Genomic DNA, 18,683 nt, shown 5'->3' with positions numbered 1-18,683 from the left:
GACATAATGAAAAGGAGGAGGATTAAACTCAATGAAAGAGGTAGGCAGGTACTGCATCATGTACAATTTTTAGGTTCATGGTAAGAAATTTGAATTTTAATTTTATCTTAATTATAATGGGAAGCTATTATAGGGTTTTAAGTAGGAAAGTGATTTGATCTGATTTACTGATCAAAAAAGCTTGGGAATTACTTAGCTTTTATGGTTAAAGGTCACTTGAATGAAGCTCAAAGGAAGTGGTTAGTTTGTTGCCATTTTTATTCACTCCTAAGTGAATAAAACTTTACTAAAGTTTCCTACATGAGGTTTTCTACAAGTGATTGGATTTTGAACAGCCATTTTTTAAAAAGATCCTGGGGGCATTTGGGTGGCTCAGTCGGTTAAGCATCTGACTTTGGCTCAGGTCATGATCTCACACTTTGTGGGTTCGAGCCCTGCGTCAAGCTCTGTGCTGACAGCTAGCTCAGAGCCTGGAGCCTGTTTCAGATTCTGTATCTATCTCCCTCTCTCTCTGACCCTCCCCTGCTCGCTTGCTCGCTTTCTCCCTCTCTCTCTCTCTCTCTCTCTCTCTCAGAAATAAATAAAACATTAAAAAAAAAAAGAAAAAAGATCCTGATTGGGGTGCCTGGGTGGCTTAGTCAGTTGGACATCCAACAGTTGATCTTGGCTCAGGTCATGATCTCTTGGGTCTGTGGAGTGAATCCCCGTGTCAGGCTCTATGCTGACAGCATGAAGCCTCCTTGGGATTCTCTCTCTCTCTCTCTCTCTCTCTCTCTCTCTCTCTCTCTCTCCCCCCCCCCCCCCCGTCTCTCTCAGTCAATATTAACGTTTAAAAAACAGAAGATCCTGGTTTTGTCTTTGCATTTTAGATTTTACGAATGGTTTAACAGTTCAGTGATTCTTGTATTCTATTCTTATGTGTCTTCTGAATTTGAAATGCTTTTTGTTAAAGATCATATTGGGACCGGAAATAATAAATTCATCTCATTCCTCTAATTAACCACTCTCCCTGGCCTTCCCACACTCGTCCCCTCCCCTCCCCCAAATGAGGGGGCGGGAGTGGAGCTCTTTCATCACTGTGAAGGAAGGTAAATGAACTGAGCTGCTGTCCAACAAATGGGTGCTGACAAAAGCCCCAAATACATTTAAGCTTCTGTACCTTGCTTCAGGTGGTGGCATGGGCAGGTGGTGATGGTTGTCTGTCTTCATTTTAACTTTGCCTCTACTTCTCTCTCTCTTTGCATTCCTTTCTCCCTCTTTGTCTCTGCTTCTTTGAGATTCCTCTCTCTCCAGTGTTCGTATAACTATTTCCCTCTGTCGTTGTAACTCTGTGTTCATCTTTTGCTGACTATGAAACTGACAGTCATCTTTTTCTGGCTGCTTGTGTTTCCCCTTCAGTCCTGTCAGTTTCCCCTTTCAGCAGCCTTTATAAAGCTATAAAGGACATCATCATTTTTTCCCTTTTCCTACCCTTTTATGTCTCTTCTGTTTTTGTTCTTTCTCTTCCTCTTCGTTTTTCCATATTTCTGTTACTTTTGTCCTTTTTCTTCTCTCTTTACTTCTTCCTTCTCCCAAAAGCCTGGGAAAGCTACCTCAGACCTAGAGAGGAGAGACAGAGATGGCCCCTGCCCTCTAACAGCTTTTCTTTCATTACCATACTTCCCTCTTTGAGAATATATAGGACTTTTGGAAACATTTACTAATTGGAAAAAGAAATGCCGTGATTTGTACATTATATTATTTGAAATTTTCACCCTAGTGAGAGACTTTGTTTAGGATTTTGGAAAGACTGTGGACTGATTTTATAGCTTTAACATTAGGTTTTTTAAATCCCTTCTTTAAGCTCTAAGACTTTGAGTGAGTTATTTAACTTCCTTGTCCTTAGAAAATGAAAATGACTTTTCAGACTTGTTTTGCGGGTTACTTTGAGAATATGTTAAATAAGAGGAGATACAATGTTTTACTTATTTCATCATTCAATAAAAGCTCTTTTCTCCCCATTTTTTTTTTCCTATGTGGAGTTGTTTGTCTGAAGAGAGAAGCAAACTGGAATGATGTTTGTTATCCTTAACTAAATCTGAAGTAACTGAGAAAACTACTATTCTGAGTCACATTTCTAGTCACATTTCTATTCAGCACTGAGTGCTAGGGAATCTCAGAGCAAAATATTGACCTCAGTTACAATGGTCTTATGTTAATATATTAGATGTATTCATTTGTGTATGTATGTGTGTGTGTAGTTAATAATTTTTGTTAACTTTTTCTAACAGCCTTTTGCATTTTACTAAATCATCTTTAATATACTGTCTCATTACATAGTTTCTGACAATCACTTATGTAGATGTACTATTTTATAACTATCATTTCAATGAGAGATTTCTTTAGTAACTTATAACCTATTTTTTTTTTTAACTTTGTTTATTTTGAGAGTGAGAGTGCACGCAGGATGGGCAGAGGGAGGGAGGGAGAGAGAGAGAATCCCAAGCAGGCTGGCCATGGGTAGCACTGGAGCCTGATGCAGGGCTCCTTGTGGGACTTGAACTCACAAACTGGGAGATCGTGACCTGAGCCAAATGGGCTCGATCCTGTGATGCTAGAATCATGACCTGAGCTGAAATCAAAAGTCGGACGCCCAACCGTGAAGCCACCCAGTCACCCCTACAACCAAGTGTTGTTTTTTTTTAATGTTTTATTTATTTATGAGAGAGAGCGAGAGCGAGCAGGGGAGGGTCAGAGAGAGAGGGAGATACAGAATCTGAAACAGGATCCAGGCTCTGAGCTGGCAGTCAGCATAGAGCCTGATGCGGGGCTCAAACCCACAAACCAAGAGATCATGACCTGAGTCGAAGTTGGACACTTAACTGACTGAGCCACCCAGGCGCCCCCCTATAACCAAGTTTTAATGGGAACTTTAAACTGTATTACTCCAAAGAAGTTTCTGAAGGCCTTAACTCATTATACATTCTATTCAGTCATTAAACTATATGTAATTTTATATTTTTTTAATTTTTTAATGTGTGTTTATTTTTGGGAGAGACAGAGTGTGAGTGGGGGAGGGGCAGAGAGAGGGAGACCGAATCTGAAGGAGGTTCTAGGCTCTGAGCTGTCAACACAGAGCCTGATGCAGGGCTCAAACCTACAGACTGCGAGATCATGACCTGAGCTGAAGTGGGACGCTTAACTGACTGAGCCACCTAGGCACCCAAACTAGATGTAATCTTAAAACGTTACTGATTTTAACAGTAAAATATGCACATTACATAACCATTAACCTGGAACTGTAAAAGTACAAAGAAAATTAAAATCATCTTTAATTTCAATCTTGGTGATACTACTTCATTTTTATATGAATATTTAAACACACCAACCATATTTATGTATAACACATCATGCATCATAATTTGATGGGCTATTTTTTCCCCTGTATTTGCACTATATTTTGAATAGCTTTTTAAAAGTATTCAAAAGAACTGCGGTGCCTGGGTGGCTCAGTCACTTGAGTGTCCGACACTTGATTTTTGACGCAGGTCATGATCCCAGTGTCATGGGATCAAGCCCCCCGTTAGACTCTGTGCTGAGCATGGAGCCTGTTTAATGTTCTCTCTCCCTCCCTCCCTCCCTCCCTCCCTCCCTCTCTCTCTCTCTCTCCCTCCCTCCCTCCCTCCCTCCCCCTCCCTTTCTCTTTCACCCTCTCTCTTCCACTGCCCCTCTCCCCTGCTTCCTCTCAAATAAAAATGGATATATAGTCTCCTATTGTATGGCTATACCATAATAACATTTATTGTTATATTTCCCGTTATTTAAAATTTTCACAATTATGTACAATGCTAGAATGAACAACTACATTCCTAAGTCTAATATTTGATAGCATCTTTATTTTAGGATTGATTCTTTGAGTGGAATACTAGATCAAAGGGGTTAGTATTACTATTTCAAATATTTTTTGATACCTAAAGATAATACAGGATACTTCTAGAGGTTTTTCCTAATTAATTCTATATAATTTTAGAGGTATGGCTCTTCATAGCCTGTGCTTTTTTTCTGGCATACATGGTCCAGTTGTGTGGATGCCTTTTAGACTCTGACACATGGCTATAACAAATTCTAAGAGGTATAACGTATAAGAAGTAGAAAACAGTAAAAACATCTAATACATCCATTACTGAGGGTAGTGTTAACGTCTCAAACTTTGTCTGTTTCTTATGTTAGTAGTTCACTTTTTTCCTCTACTGTTAGATGCATAGACATTGAATGCATAAATGCTGAAGAGTGTTATGTGTACTTAACAAATTGATGTTTTTATCCATATGTAAGGTCCCCCTTTTCTTGGTGCTAATCCTTTTTCTGAAGTCTGCTTTGTTGACATTAAATAGCTGCTCCTTTCCTCTTAGTTTTGCATGGTGCATCGTTGTTCGCTTGATTACTTTTAACCTATTTATGAACTTACATTTAAATTTTGTCCCTTGCACATACATATACTTGGCTCTTGCTTTTATTTTACCTAGTTTAACAATCTCTGCCTTTTAATTCCCATTTGATTGTTCTTCCTTCCTTCCTTCCATCCTTTCTCCCTCTTTCTTTGTTTTCAACTTCTTTTTCAACTTCACCCATTTCTTTCACTCTAGTTCCCCATCTCTGGCAGTCACCAATCTGTTCTCTGTATCTATGGACTTGTAGTTTTCTGTTTGTTCGTTTTTTGCTTTTTTTAAGATTTTACCTGTAAGAGAGATCATGCAGTATTTGTCTTTCTCTGACTTATTTCACTTACCACAATTCATGTGAGGTCCATCCATATTGTTGCTAATGGGAAGATCTCATTCTTTTCTATGGCTGAATAATATTCCGTTTAATATATATACATGTTAAAAATGTATATATGCACACACATATGTATACATATACACACATACAATACATACCACAAAGCCTTTACCCATTCATCCATTGGTGGACACTTAGGTTGTTTTTATATTTTGCCTGTTGTAAATAATGCTACAGTGAACATGGGGGTGCATATATCTTTTCATGTTAGTGTTTTTGTTTTCTTCAGATACCTACCCAGAAGTAGAATTACTGATAGTTTTATTTTTAAATAAATAGTAGTTTTATTTTTAACTTTTTGAGGACTGTCCATGCTGTTTTCTACAGTGACAGCACTGTAGTTTACATTTTCACCAACAGCGCACAAGGGTTCCCTTTTCTCCACACTCCTACTACACTTGTTTTTCTTGTCTTTTTGATAGTAGCCATTTTAACAGATGTGAGGTGATAGGTCATTGTCATTTGATTTGAATTTAAAATCCCTGATCACTGATGATGTTGAACATCTTTTCATGTACTTTTTGGTCATCTGTATGTCTTCTTTGGAAAAATGTCTATTCAGTTCTTCTGCCAATTTTTTAGTCAGTTTTGTTTTTGTTTGTTTTTGCTATTGAGTTGTATACATTCTTTAGTTTTTTGGATAATAGCCTCTTAGCAGATATATGATTTCCAAATATATTCTCCTATTCAGTAGGTGGCCTTTTTCACTTTGTTGATGGCTTTCTTTACTGTGTAGAAACTTTATTATTTGATATAGTCCTGTAATTTACTTTTACTTTCAAATCTGGAAAGTCATTGCCAAGCTTGATATCAGGGAGCTTACTGTCTGTGTTTTCTTCTAGGAGTCTTATGGCTCTGGGTCTTATATTCATATCTTTAATCCATTTTGAGATAATTTTGTATATGGTATAAGATAGTGGTCAGTTTCATTCTTTTTTTGTGGTTGTCTAGTTTTTGAACACCCTTTATTCAAGAAACTGTCCTTTCTCTGTTGTGTATTTTGACTCTGTTGAAAATTAATTCACCATGTATGCATGGGTTTATTCCTGGACTCTCTGTTCTGTGACATTGGTCTATATTTGAATTTTTATGCCAGTGCTGTTGCTGTTTTGATTACTATAGCTTTGTAATATAGTTTAAAATCAGGGTGCATGATTCCTCCAGCTTTGTTCTTTTCCAAGAACGGTTGGCTATTTGGAGTCTTTTTTAGGACTGTTCTATTTGAGAAAACTGCCATTGGAATGTTGATAGGTATTGTATTGAATCCATAAGTGACTTGGGGTAGTGTGGACATTTTAACAATATTCTTCCAATCCATGAGCATGGAATGTCTTTCCATTTATTTGTGCCTGCATTTTCTTTTATCAGTGTCCCATAGTTTTCAAACTCAGGTTTACATCCTTGGTTAAATATATTCCTAGATAGTTTTCTTTTTAATGCTGTTTTAAATGCAATTGTTTTCTTAATTTCTCTTTCTGATAGTTTATCATTAGTGTGTAGAAATGCAGCAGGTTTGGGGCGTCTGACTTCAGCTTAGGTCAAGGTCTCACAGTTAGTGGGTTCGAGCCACACATCGGGCTCTGTGCTGTTAGCTTGGAGCCTGAAGCCTGCTTTGGATTCTGTGTCTCCCCCTCTTTCTCTGCCCTTCTCCTGATTGTTTTCTGTCTCTATCTCAAAAAATGAATAAACATTAAAAAAACTTTCATTAAAAAAAAAAAGAAATGCAGCAGGCTTTTGTGTATTGGTTTTATATCCTTCAACTTTGTTAAATTCATTTTTAGTTCTAATATATATATTTTAAAACATTTGTTTATTTTAGAGAGAGAGAAAGAGACTGAGCACGAACAGGAGAGGGGCATAGAGAGAAGGAGACAACAGAATTCTAAGCAGGTTCCAGGGTCTGAGCAAGCTGTCAGCACAGAGCCCGACACAGGGCTGAACCCCACCAGCCATGAGATCATGACCTGATCCCAAGTCTGATGCTCAACCAGCTGAGCCACCAGGCACCCCTAGTTCTAATAAGTTTTTATGCGATCATTTAGGCTTTCTCTCTATATAATACCATGTCATCTAAAGAGTTACCATTTTATTTCTTCCTTTCCAATTTGGATGCCTTTTATATCTTTTTCTTGCCTAATTGCTCTGGCAAGGACTTACATACTGTATTGTAAAGAAGTGGCAAAAATGGGCATCCTTGTCTTGTATCTGATCTTGAAGGAAAAGCTTTCAGCTTTCCACCATTGAGTATGTTAACTGTGAGCTTGTCACATGGCTTTTATTATGTTGAGGTACATTCCCTTTAAACCCACTTTGTTGAGAGTTTTTATCATAAATAGATGTTAAATTTTGCCAGATGCTTTTTTTGCATCTGTTGAGTTGATCATACAGTTTTTATCTTTTATTTTGTTAATTTAATATATCATGGTTAATGTGTAATTTCTACCTTTTAATTCCCATCTGATTTCCCTCCCTTCTCTTTTGCCTTCTCCTTTCTCTTCCTTTTTTCTTCTCTTCCCCTTTACTACCTTTGTCATCATGATTTTAGATTGAATATATTTTTAGAAGCCCATTTTATCTCTTCTATTGATGTTTTATCTGTACCTCTTTTTTAGTGAGTCCTTTAGGGATTACAGTATGCATTCTTAAATGTTTTAATTTTTTAATGTTTTTATTTATTTCTGAGAGAGAGAGAGACCACGTGAGCAGGGGAGGGTCAGAGAGAGAGGGAGACACAGAAAGGGAAGCAGGCTCCAGGCTCTGAGCTAGCTGTCAGCACAGAGCCTGAAGCAGGGCTTGAACCCATGAACCACAAGATCACGACCTGAGCCAAAATCGGATGCTTAACCGACTGAGCCACCCAGGCGCCCCTCATTCTTAAATTTTTATATTTTGCCATGAACTAGTAATATATCACTTTACATATAACCTTGAAACAATGCTTCCATCTTTACACTAGTCCTTTGTGTTAACGTTGACATTCATTTTACTTCCAAATATAAGCCTCATAGTAAATTATTAATATTGCTTTAAACAGTCATCTTTAAAGAAATTAAGAAACAAGAAGAAAAATCTTTTATATTTATCCACTAACTTACTGTTTTTGTTGTTTTTCATTCCTCCATATAAATAATAGATTTCCATCTGGTATCTCATTCTGAAGAACTTCATTTTAACATTTCTTATAGTATATAGCTCTTGGGACAAAATCTCTTAGCCTTTGCGTATCTGGAAATGACTTCATTTTGCCTCTGCTTTTGAAAGACTTCGCTTTAGCTCAGGCTCCCATAACACCATAGACTAAGTGGTATATATAACAGGAATTTATTTTCTCATAGTTCGGGAGGCTAGAAATGTAAGATCCAGGATGGTTGGTTTCTGGTTAGGATGTATACCAGTTAGTATACATTCCCAGGCTTGTAGCTGGCTGCCTTCTCACTGCCTTCTCACCTTGTCTTCACATGGCAGACAGAACGTGAGCAAATGTGAGTGTGCGGGCTGGCATGAGTAAACAAGCACTCAGGTGTCTGTTCTTATATAGGTATTAATCCCATTATAAGAACCCCATGTCTTGATTTATCTAACCCTAATTACTTCCCAAAGGCCCATCATGTCTCCAAATACCATCCTATTTGTGGTTAAGCCTTCAATACATGAGTTTATGGGGCAGGGGGACACAAACTCATAACATTCCACTCATGTGGAATGAGTGGGGACATTCCACTCATAACAACCTTTTCACTCGATGTAGAATTCTAGGTTGAAGATTTTTAACACTTTAAAGATGCCATTTCATTTTTAAAAATTGTGGTAAATACACATAACACACAATTCACCAATTTAGCCATTTTTAAGTATACATTTCAGTGGCCTTAAGCTTATTTACAGTGTTGTGCAACCATCACCAGTAGCCATTTCTAGAACTTTTTCATGGTCCCAAACAGAAACTCTGAATCCATTAAACAATAACTGCCCATTACCCACTTCCCCAAGTTTCTGGAAACCTTTATTATGCCTTCTGTCTATATGAATTTGCCTATTATTGGTTCTTCTTATGAGTAGATTCATGCAATATTTGTCCCTTTGTGACTGGCTTAATTTTTACCTCTTAGAACATGTGTCAGGAATTTACTTCCTTTTTTTTTTTTTTTAATGTTTTATTTATTTCTAGGAGAGAGAGAGAGAAACAGCGTGAGCAGGGGAGGGTCAGAGAGAGAGGGAGTCACAGACTAAAACAGGCTCCAGGCTCTGAGCTGGCAGTCAGCACAGAGCCCGACGCAAGGCTCGAACCCACGAACCGCGAGATCATGACCTAAGCGAAAGTCGGACGCTTAACCGACTAAGCCACCCAGGCGCCCCAGGAATTTACTTCTTTTTAAGATTATATAAATTGCATTGTTTATATATGCTACATTTTGTTTATCCATTCATCCATTGGTGGACACTTTGGATTCTTTCTACCTTTTGGCTGTTGTGAATAATGGTGCTCTGCATGTAGATGTACAAAAATGTGTTGCAGTCCCTGCTTTCAGTTGTTTTGGGTATATACCTGGAAGTGGAATGATTGGATTATATGATAATTCTATGTTTAACTTTTTGAAGAACTGCCACACTGTTTTTCCCTGTGCATTTTCACATTCCCACCAGCAATGCATGTGTTTTAGTTCCTCCATATCCTCATCAACACTTACTTTCTGTGTTTTGTATAATAGCCATCCTGATGGGTGTGAAGTGGTCTCTCATTGAGGGTGTAATTTACATTTTCTTAATGACTACTGATATTGAGCATCTTTTCATGTGCTCTTTGTCCATTTGAATATCTTTCTGGAGAAATTATATTCAAGTATTTATCACATTTTTTATTTGATTTGTTCTTTTATTCTCAGTATTGATCCTTTATCAGATATATGTCCTGTGCACAAATGTTTTAATTTTGATAAAGTCCAGTTTGTTTATTTTTCTTTTGTTGCACAGGCTTTTGTTGTCCTATCCAGGAAGTTCTCCTTAAATTCAGTGTGATGGAATTTTACCCCCCTGTTTTCTTAAGAGTATTATAGTTTTAGCTCTTACATTTAGGTCTTTGGTCCATTTTGAGTTAACTTTTGTATTTGGTATAAGGTAAGAATCCAGTTTCATTCATGGGCATTTGGATATGCAGTTTCCTTGGCTTTGGATCTTCTTTCTTCATTGAATGGTCTTGGTACTTTTTTTCCCCCTCTAACCTTCCCAACAATTGTGTTGTAAATGCCTTTCTCACGTTTCCTATAGAGGCGTTGCCAGCTACGATAAGGGAGAGTTAAGGGTTGCACATACAGACAAGAAGTAGGTTTGAAACATTTAAGGTTTTATACAGACAAGAAGTAGGTTTGAGATGTTTAAGATTTTAGTCTCAATAAAGAAAGAAAGATTACTCTGCCACAGAGAGGCTCCAGTTAGTTACAAGAATTTCGACCTAATAGAGTAATGGAGGTGGTGTATATATAAAGTAGAAAGGGCTTAGGGAATGGAGGCAGACATGACAAAAGTGGCTGGTCAGAAAACAGCCAGGTGTTTTCACATTTTGTTAGCTACAGTATAGACCCTAGAGCTGCCTCATTTCCTCCCCTCCCCTACTCCTCACCACCAGGTCAGGCCTTCCCAGAAGTCCCTGCCATGCTGCTTGGGCCCACTACCACTCCTGCTGCACCTGAGCCACGGTCTCCCTCTGTAGCGCTGTTTGTTGTTCAAACTCCCAGAGCTGGGATTTGTATTGCTTAATTTCAGCTCTGATATAGTCCAGCCTCTTTCCCACTGTGTGACCCAAGCTTCTCCCATCTCCTCTTTGACCAGCACAGGACCCAGAAGTTTAAAGACCACATTGGACCCAACCAACAGGGCCAGTTCCTCCTTCATGATACTATTTTCTATTAGTTGCACTTCAAGCTTCTGCAGCCCAGACATGGATTTAACTCAATTCCTACTGTTAACTGCTGTTATCTCTACTTCTCCTTGTGGCTTCTTTTGGATTAGTTTAGCCATGGCAGGGATGAAGGCCTACAGGGAGTTGGAGAGGGGCTCTGGGTCTCATACTCTGGAATGTACCTGAACTCCCCTTTCTGCCTTGCATTCTCCCTTCACTGTTAATAAACCTTGAAGTAAACTGCTCTTGGTCTCTCGTTGAAAATCAGTTGACTTTATATGTAAGAGTTTATTTTGGAGCTGTCTCTTCTATTTCCTTGGCCTGTATCTGTCCTTACAGCAGTACTTCACTATTTCAAATACTATAGCTTTGTAGTAAGTTTTGAAATCAAGACATTTGAGTCCTCTGTGTGCTTCTTTTTCAAGATTTGTTTTGAGGCAAAAATTCCATATGAATTTTGTAATGAATTTTTCTGTTTCTGCAGAAAACATAACTGAGATTTTGGTAGAGTTTGCATTAAATCTGTAGGGTGATTGGGTAATATTGTCATCTGAACAATGTTAAGACATGCCAGCCCATGAACATGAAGTGTCTTTCCATTTATTTTTGTCTTCTTTAATTTCCTTAAACAGTGTTCTTTAGTTTTCAGTATACATGTCTTTCACCTTCTTGGTTAAGTTTATTCCAGGGTGTTTTATTCTTTTTAATACTATTGTAATTGTTTTCTTAATTTTATTTTTATATTCTTTACTGCCAGCATTTAGGGTCACATGCTGGGGGATCACATGAATGCCTCAGTTGGTTAGACATCCAACTTCTGTTTAGGTCATGATCTTGTGGTTAGTGATTTTTGAGCTCCATGTCGGATGCTCTGCTCTCAGCATCTTGCTTTAGATCCTCTTACCCCCTCTCTCTCTGCCCCTTCCTTGCTTCTGCTTTCTCTCTCTTAAATTAAATAAAGATTAAAAAAATAATAATAAGTTAAAAAAACACAATTGGGTTTCACGTCTGTGTGTGTGTGTGTGTGTGTGTGTGTGGTTTGTTTTTTTATCCAGTACTTTGCTGAACTTGTTCATTAGCTCTAACAAATTTTCTAAGTGTGTATGGAGTCCTATAAATCTATGAACAGAGATAGTTTTTTCTTTCTTTTATAGTTTATGTCAAATTGGTTTCCATATAACACCCATTGCTCATCCCAACAAGTGCCCACCTTCATGCCCATCACCCCTTTTCCCCTCTCTGCACCTCCCCACCCCATCAACCCTCAGTTTGTTCTCAGTATTTAAGAGTCTGTTATGGTTTGCCTCCCTCCCTCTCCTTAACTCTTTTTTCCCTTTCCCTTCCCCCACGGTCCTCTGTTAAGTTTCTCCTGTTCCACATATGAGTAAAAACACCTGGTATCTGTCCTTCTCTGCCTGACTTACTTCACTTAGCATAACACCCTCAAGTTCCATCCACGTTGCTATAAATGGCCAGACTTCATTCTTTCTCATTGCCATGTAGTATTCCATTGTGTATATAAACCACATCTTGAACAGAGATAATTTTACTTGATTTATAATTTGGATGCCTTTTATTTTTATCTTGCCTAATTGCTCCTCTTCAGAACTCTGCCTCAAAAATGTTTGTTACCTAAGCAGACCTAAACTCCTAAACCCTACCTTCTCTGCTGTGAGACTGCTGTATTCTGCTTAGGCTTCACCATGGTCTGCAATGTACTTTCAAGTATAAAGCTGAGATAGTTAAGGACTACATCATGAATTCTCCTTTCAGGGATTACACTGTGATTCTGCCTACCCTCCCAGTTGTCCAGTACCTGAAAATAGTGCTTAAAGTGACTTTCCCAGTTTTATATGGCAGCACTTATTCCATCATGGATGGCAGCGAAAGTCCATTGACATCCTACATTGTGACAGTTCTTTTACAATAATGGCTTTGTTAATGAATCTGTACTCCATTTTTTTTTTTTAAATATTTTTATTTATTTCTAGGAGAGAGAGAGACAGCGTGAGCAGGGGAGAGTCAGAGGGAGTCACAGACTGAAACAGGCTCCAGGCTCCGAGCTGGCAGCCAGCACAGAGCCCGATGCGGGGCTCGAACCCACAAACCGCGAGACCCATGACCTAAGCGAAAGTCGGACGCTTAACCGACTAAGCCACCCAGGCGCCCCTGTACTCCTTTTTTTTAAACCTACCTTTAACAATTTGCTCAGGTACTGTTGCTATTTTTTCTATAGAATGTACTTAATGACACCCCAACACATACATACTATGGCTGAATTTAGGTTTCATTTTAGTATATGACCAGACTTCAGCTCGCAGTAATTGAGTCATGCTCACTAATACTCAGTTGTGTTTGTTTTCATAAGTTTCTATGCTAGTTTTACTTGAAATTGTAATTATATATTTTAATTGAATACTGTGATCTGATTGCTATAAAGGGGATAAAGAGTACTTTATGTGACAGTTCTGTTGAATACTTTGAAAAGGCAATATAATGGAAGGGCACCTGCATGGTTGGTTAAACGTCTTGCTCTTGATTTCTTGATTTTGGCTCAGGTCATGATTTCATGGTTTGTGAGTTTGAGTCCCATATCGGGCTTTGTGCAGACTGCACAGAATCTGCTTGGGATTTTCTCTCTCTCTCTCTCTCTCTCTCTCTCTCTGCCTCTGCCCACTTGTTCACACACATACTCTCTCTCAAAAATAAATAAATAAATAAACATTTTTTAAAAAGACGATAGTGATGAATTTAAAAAAAAGTTTTTTAACATTTATTCACTTTTGAGAGACAGTGCAAGCAGGGGTGGGGCAGAGAGAGAGGGAGACACAGAATCTGAAGCAGGCTCCAGGCTCTGAGATGTCAGTACAGAGCCAGAAGCAGGGCTTGTACTCATGAACTGTGAGATCATAACTTGAGCAGAAATTGGACACTTAACTGACTGAGCCACCCAGGCACCCTGATAATGGTGAATTTCTAATAAATTATGTCAAATTAGGTGGAGGTGAAATAATTATAAAATATTATAATGTAAAAGGAAATCATAAAATTCTAGACAGATTTTGGACTCAGATTGTTTCACAAAGTCTTGATATTCTAGTCACATTAAAAAACCCCAAAACTAATGAATTAACTTATTTTCTTGGTAATGTGTCGAAGAAACGAACTTAGGATTCTAATCACTGGACCTATACTCAAGGAAAAAGTACGGCCCTATTATCAGATTATTAGAAGGGTGTACATGTGTGCTTTTCAAGTTAAAATACAGTGTTTAAGATGTGAATGTATACATGTGCACATGCATGCACATGTGTGTGTATATTTACTTACTTAGTGGTTCCCTGTTGTCACTAATACTTTCAGCTAACTGACTGTCAGTTCCTGAGTCAGAAAGGAGACTTTTGTTGGGTAATTTCACTTTTATTCTAAATTAACAAAGAATTGTCTTACACATCTTAATGTGCCTCCTCACAATGTAGTTTGATTTTCACATCATTGCCCCTTGAATAGTGCTTTATTAAACATAAGCATTTAGGGGTGCCTGGGTGGCTCAGTTGGGTTAAGACTAACTTCAGCTCGGATCGTGATTTCATGGCTTGTGAGTTCAAGCCCCTCATCCAGCTTGCCACTGCTGTCAGTGCAGAGCTCGCTTCAGATCTTCTGTCCACCTCCTCTCCCCTCCCTTTCCCCATTTGCATTCTCTCTTTCACAAATAAATAAATCTTAAAAAAATTTCTTGAAAAAAAAAAAAGCATTTAGTTTTGGATCTATTCTTTTTTATTATTTCTAGCTTCCTTTCCAGATTTAATTAATTTCATTTATTGCTCAAACCATTTCTTGATTCTAAGTTTATTTACCTTCTGTTCTTTTGCTTTAATATTTTTTGAACAATTATTTGATATTTGGTTCTTTGCTGCTATGGCTTCCCCCCCCCCGCCCATAATTCTTTATGTTGTGTATATGTCAGCCTTTTAATATATTACCAGGGTATGAGAAGGACTGTTTGATTAAAAATTTGGATCTTTGGGTCACCTGGGTGGCTTAGTCGGTTAAGCGTCCGACTTTCGCTTAGGTCGTGATCTCGCAGTTCGTGGGTTCGAGCCCCGCGTCGGGCTGTGTGCTGACTGCCAGCTCAGAGCCTGGAGCCAATTTCAGAGTATGTATCTCCCTCTCTCTCTGACCCTCCCCTGCTCACGCTGTCTCTCTCTCTCTCCTAGAAATAAAAAAAATAAAAAAAAAAAATTGGATCTTTTCAGACTATAGTATGTGAGTTCCAAGTGCTCTGTGGTCACTTTTTTGTCCTTTTATTTTCAGCTTCTGAAAAACTTCCTACATGCCTGATAGCTACATGACTATGTGACTTAGCGATTTAAAAATCCCAAAACTTCTGGAGTGTTGGATTAAAAAGAAAAAAAAAGTCTCTTTGACTATGATTATAATAACTGGCTTCTTAAATTAAAATTATTAGCTTAGTAACTTTAAAAATGCTTCAGAGAAACATATTGGTATTCACTGACACAATCATAATTGATCATTTATTTGTGAGGCATGATTTTTTTTAGTAACTTTCAGTTGTTTCAGGATTCATAGAAAACAAAGATTGTTTCATGTGTTTCCTTGTATAAAAATGAAGTCTCTCAATGAATTTTCCTGATTTGAGGGGAAAAGTTTATATCATTTTTTAAAAATTGTGGCATTCTGCCATGAAATAACTGCTTAGTAGACTTGATTTGGCTGTGCCATATGTTAAATCATGTACTACAAAATAGAACTATATACAGTACAAATGTGAAAATATTTGCTATCCCCACACCATTATGTTGAGAAGGAACAGTTTATTTTGCCCTTCAGGGTCCTTCTAGATGGACTAAGAATCAAGTTGACATGAGACAGATTAACAGGAGACAATAACATTTCATAGTGTACATTTAGCAATTCACATGGACGTGGAATTCCAGAACCAGCTGAGCAACATGATGACTCTTTGAGCTGAGGAGAGGCTAGGCGTCTGAGGATGATACAAAGGGGAGAAAGACTATTAGCAGGAAAGTAAGAGGACATGTTTACAAAACAAAAGCTGCCTTATTATATAGATAAGTTTCTTAGGTAAAGAGGAATCTGTTAGTAGCTCTCTTTTTGGTACAAACAGGCAGTTAAGGGAGAGGTAGAGATTTTCCTGAATGTGGTGGATTTTGATTGCTTTTAATTCAAAATAATGTTTATACCAAATTGGCCCATATTGACATGGCCTACCTGTGGCCCCTACAATTACAAAGAGATTGTACATTTATGTGATGTTTCAGAGTTCTGTTTTGGGCTGTTAGTTAGATTTTAGATGAGTGTTAACATTTTCATGGCAGTTTCTTTTGGTAGCTGCTCTTATAAAGTAACATAACAACATTTGGGTCACTTTTGAGGAAAATTTGTTAATTTTTTGGTATGTTTTTATAAGTCAGAAACCAAACTCATCCTCTATAGTTTTGTGTAGAAGAGCACACACTAAATAAATTCAAGCCAGTTAGTATATACCTGTGCCATGAGAGGATAAATGATAGCTGGCCTGTGCCTTTTGGTGACAGTATAAAATTTGCCCACAGTTTTGGAAAGCAGTTTGATAACATGTCAGGGACCACGAACATTTTTATAACATTTGACTTCATCAATTCTACCCTCAGTGATGGATGGTTAAAGAGATTAGGTAGGATTTTCATTGCAGTATACTGGAAAAACAACAATAACAAAACGTGATTTTTCAATAATGAGAGATTGTTGCTGATTGATCTATCCCAGCCACTAACTCAGGAAATGAATGGGTGAGTCCCAGTGCACTGCCTCCACCAACAGCTCCATCCCTGGGGATTCCTGAGGGGGCTGGACAAGTTAGAACCAATGCTTCTGGCTGGGTTTTGCCAACACTGTTGCTGAACAAACTTGTTGCAAGAGAAGCCAGTAACTCAAGAGACAAGGGTTTGAAAAAAAGGGTGAAATTTATTTCAGGGGCTAGCAGCTGTTAGAGGTGGCAGGTTCAAGCCTTAACAACCTGCCTTTCTGCTGGCAAGATGGATACCTGGAGTTTTATAAGGGAGAGTTGGGGCAGGGGGTGCGGTCCATGCAAGAAAGCAAGCAGAGAGCTCATGATCATGGGTGGAGGTCGGTATGTGTTTAGCCCATGATCATGGTCTGAGAAGGGGATGTGTGGGGTATGGTCTTCTAGACATTCATTTACTATCTGAGCCTTTCTGGTCTGGCAGTTGGAATGTTGTCATTGCAAAATGTCTTTGTCAATGCCTCAAGAAAATGCAATAAGAAATAAGCACAATAGGTTTTAGTTGGAGTATGAGTTAAACAGTCTTGTCTATTTCTGGTTTTTAACCATTGGCGTCTATAGTTTAGCAACAGGGCTCATTGGCAGAATTGGCTAAGACATTGTGACATATCAACTCAATAGATTATTAATGAGGATTAAAACAAATAGGAAAACTAGGTAACTAAATGTTTAAAAAGGTAGTGATGTGATACTTAAAAATAATCAATGCACAGTACCTTTATTATTATTATAACTATAAAGTGGATATGTGTATGGATAATTATTGGTAGGTAAAACAGTTAAGAAAATGGTTGCTAGAGTTCATAGCAGCACTCTCCACAACAGCTAAAACATGGAAAGAGCCTAAGTGTCCATCAACGGACGAATGGATCAAGAAGATGTGGTTTATCTATACCATGGAATACTACATGGCAATGAGAAACAATGAAATCTGGCCATGTGTAGCAACATGGATGGACCTTGAGGGTGTTATGCTGAGCGAAATAAGTCAGGCAGAGAAGGACAAATATCATATGTTTGCACGTATAGGAGGATTAGGAGGAACTTAACTGAGGACCATGGGGGAGAAGAAGGGGGTAATTGGTTCGGGAAAGGGAGAGAGGCAAACCATGAGAGACTCTTGAATGCTGACAAAAACTGAGGACTGATGGATGGGGGGAGGGGAGAGATGGGCATGGAGGAGGGCACTTGTGGGGATGAGCACTGGGTGTTATGTGGAAACTAATTTGACAATAAACTATTTGTTAAAAAAAAAAAAAGTAACCCTCACAGAATTAAAAAAGGAAAGAAAATGGTTACTAGCAAAGATGTTAAGCATATGGATAGATTTTTCTAAATTTCTTTTTGATTTTAAGTGTTTACTAGTATCTTTAAAATCGTAAGCATCCCGAAGGAATCATTTTCTCTGTCCCTCTTTGGTAAGGTCTTTTCTGATAGTTTTTCACCTTTAAAATTTGATTTAATCCTTCCAAACAGTGCTTTGACATAGGTTTTGTTATATACTTTTTAAAGGAAAAAATGGACATAGAGTTTAAGCAGCTTGTCAGTACTGCATAGGTAGCACTGGTGGTGCTTGGGTTCCTCCAGATTTATCTGAATCCTACTTGCTTTCTCTTAACCAATATTGTATTTTCCGATGTGATTATTGAGTTATTTCTGCCACACATCACCCTTACCATGGATGCACAAATTGTAAACCTATTCAGGAATAAAATTTTGTCTTTATATCCCCTGCAGCCCCTGGCACGAATAACTTGTCATACATAGTAGGATCTTTCATTTTGAGTTGAAATAAAAGTGTATCTTAATCATTCAATTTTATGAATTTCATAGGCTTACTAGTATGTGTTTTCATACTCAATACAATCAGTTTTACTCAGTGTTTTTGATGTGTACAACAAATGGGACATTCAGCCCTTGTTTTTAAAAGCTCCGTTTTTCTCTCCTCCAAACATGAAGCAGCTTATGGACTCTAATTACAAAACCCTTTGTTGTATTTTGATTACTAACTTATTTTTCAAGGAAGATGGGAGATTTTCTTTATCTTAACATCGGCCTCCCAATACTTACTCTGTCTCTCCTTTTTAGAAAGTTCAGTATTAATTTTCATACGAATGCAGATGATGTCTGTACTGTTTT

The 18,683-nt window shown here is 38.0% G+C and overlaps 1 protein-coding gene and 1 pseudogene across 1 annotated transcript in view; one reads left to right on the top strand and one right to left on the bottom strand.

Annotated features, from left to right (window-relative positions):
* NDUFS4 (NADH:ubiquinone oxidoreductase subunit S4) overlaps nt 1–18,683 on the top strand; it is a 110,634-nt gene that overhangs the window by 51,101 nt on the left and 40,850 nt on the right. The gene's annotated exons all lie outside the window — the stretch shown is intronic.
* LOC120248040 lies at nt 10,400–10,836 on the bottom strand (annotated as a pseudogene).

The sequence above is a fragment of the Hyaena hyaena genome, unplaced genomic scaffold, assembly GCF_003009895.1.
Source record: "Hyaena hyaena isolate Hyena2069 unplaced genomic scaffold, ASM300989v1 scaffold_564, whole genome shotgun sequence".
Lineage (NCBI taxonomy): Eukaryota > Metazoa > Chordata > Mammalia > Carnivora > Hyaenidae > Hyaena > Hyaena hyaena.
The sequence above is the reverse complement of the archived record's forward strand: the minus strand, read 5'-3'. Positions and strand labels throughout refer to the sequence as shown.